The sequence below is a fragment of the Scomber scombrus genome, chromosome 14 (assembly GCF_963691925.1).
Source record: "Scomber scombrus chromosome 14, fScoSco1.1, whole genome shotgun sequence".
NCBI lineage: Eukaryota > Metazoa > Chordata > Actinopteri > Scombriformes > Scombridae > Scomber > Scomber scombrus.
This window is the reverse complement of record NC_084983.1, coordinates 20,850,086-20,852,687: the sequence shown is the minus strand read 5'-3', so window position 1 is coordinate 20,852,687 and position 2,602 is coordinate 20,850,086. Positions and strand designations below refer to the sequence as shown.

Here is a 2,602-nt window from a genome sequence, read left to right as displayed (position 1 = left end):
AAGATGCAAATGTAAAGTATGTATGGAACATTTTTTTGTAGGCAGCTGACATTAATTAATCTTTGTGATATTGACCTTGACTAACGGATTTACATCTGTCGGTGTTAACATCATCAGGTTTTTTAAAGTGGTTTGTTATTTGGTTATATGCTGTAATTATCTGTAGAATTCCCATTAGCTAAAAATAAACAAACAAACAGAAAAACATACAGCCCATAATCTCCTAAATTATATGTTGTAAGTGCATTCAGTAAGTCATCTAGGTAGGTGTAGCTATTCACATACTTTAATAGCAGGAACAGCTCAGGCAGTGCATAAATAATTCAGACATGTTAACTAAGGACAGCAGAAAATATCCACTTCCTGTACCAAAAACTGCCATGGTCCAATTGTTTTCCCTTCAGAAACCATATTTCAATTACTGCAAATGTCAGCAGTCTTGGTCATAATACTGAAACAAGCTCAGTAACTTTACAACTCAAAATTAATAAGAAGCAGTGTGATTCAGAAGTACTTCACATAGAGCAAGAAACTACTTCCTCAATATTCTCCTCACAACAAAACCAGAAACAAACCCGCCTGCTGACAGTGGAAAGCTCACAGATCAGTAGACGGCTACAAAGAAGACAACCCATTGTAAAAGTGGTGAGTGATTTTTAACTTTTGAGTTAGAGTTAGTGCCAGTTACTTGACTTAAAGTTGCAGAAAAAAGTATGAAATTTTATTACTTGTTACATGACTTTTACAATTTTAGAAAGACAAAAGTTCTTATGACTACAACGGTCCAATATTTCAAACATGGTAACTATATTGTCCAAGTATAATATTTGTATAGGCATCTTTTTAATATAAACTACAAAAACACTTGATAGTACACTTGAAACTGGGCAATTTTTAATTTGTTGAATTCACCTACATGAGAAGTTGAGAAGAAAATGTTTGTGTTACAACAGAAAAATGATTTTCACCTACATGATCCTCACAGCCCTGATGCCAACAGCAAAAGGTACACTTTACAGTTATTTTGTATTTAACTCAACAAAATCGTTAAAGATTTACTGCTGCAATATTATAAGTTATTGAAAATCAACTATTGTCATATTGTCACTTTTAGTGTCACTCCTTTCCTAACAGTTCAAAAAATTGTCAAGTATTGTTATACACACATACATATACACATGCATATTGTGTATATATATATATATATATATATATATATATATATATAGAGAGAGAGAGAAAATATGTTGCAACTGAATAGTTACAGTGTAAATGTATTAACTGCATATTTGTTTGTCTCTATTAGGTTTGATGGAATGTGACGTATCTGAAACAACTCAAGCTCAGCAGTGTATTGCAGCACTTGGGGAGCCGTTGATTTTACATCTGCCCACTACTGCAACAACGATAACATTGAAAAAAGATAAGAATAACATTTTAAACATAGTAGGTAATAAGGTAACTTTAGATAAGGGAAACCAAGGTCTCAGTGCATTTATCATCAATGGAAAACTCAGGCTGGATAATATAATGAAGAAACACTCTGGAGATTACCAGTGGGAAGTGTTTACTGCTCATGGTGAATTATCACACAAAATCCAGATGCATCTAGAAATACAAGGTAAGACAAGTAGAATTTATTTATTTATTTATATTTATTTAAATATTTTTATAAAATATAAACCATGGTCAGTAACAATGTACAGCACTTGAAAAAATAAATAAAACTAAACAAATGATTGCAAAGAGATATTTTGATACTTGCAGACTATATGACTGTTAAAAGGTGGAACTTATTAATTATTAGATTTCATTAATGTGTCTGTGTCAAACATAGCTTGTGGAATTGTGTGTTAAGGTTTACACACTGTATATTTATATCAAAATTAGGATCAATGAATAAAATATTAAAATACGTGTAGTTATTTTAAAACAGCATTTTCTTATAAGTACCTATATATAATCTCATCTTGTGCCAAATATACAAAAAAGTAATTCACATACTATAACCTATACTATCATTTAACAGTGTTATGAATACAATTTGTTTTTTAATGCACTCAACTTTAAGTATATAACTTGTAATTTTGAAATACCTTTATTATTACCTTTTTTCTTTTTAATATTTAGGTACTGAGAGGTGCTTCTGATACTTAGTCTGATCTCCATAATATGATAGCGTATGTGCACTACATGTGGATGTTCTATACTCGTAATACCTGTATATCCATTTAATATACTGTTTTAAAATATTCACAGCATTTTAGAATTTTCTCTACATACAGAATGGATTTGTCCATAGGATGTATATATATTGCCTATAGCTGATAATCACAGTTTAGATAGAAAATCTTTATTGTTAGTTGTTCTAAAAACTACAAATGTTACTGGAGCTTTGACCTTTTTAGACTATTTTCCCTTCTCTGTGCACCTTGGAACTGGGTGAAGTTGTGTCAGAAACCCCTAATCTTTTTATAGGTGCTCGAGCACCCCTTAATGTGATCTCAGCACCCCTAACAATAAATAAATTACTATTGTAGTTTTTTTCTAAAAATATTTTATATTACTTTAATTATTTTGTGAGCCCGTCTGGGACAAACAA

At 30.9% G+C, this 2,602-nt stretch overlaps 1 long non-coding RNA gene across 1 annotated transcript; it reads left to right on the top strand.

Annotated features, from left to right (window-relative positions):
- The first annotated feature begins 615 nt into the window (after nucleotides 1–615).
- On the top strand, nucleotides 616–1,511 carry LOC133994186 (uncharacterized). Its single transcript, XR_009927092.1, has 3 exons — nucleotides 616–645; nucleotides 954–1,006; nucleotides 1,307–1,511. It is a non-coding gene; the product is annotated as an uncharacterized LOC133994186 (long non-coding RNA).
- The last annotated feature ends 1,091 nt before the right edge of the window (nucleotides 1,512–2,602 follow it).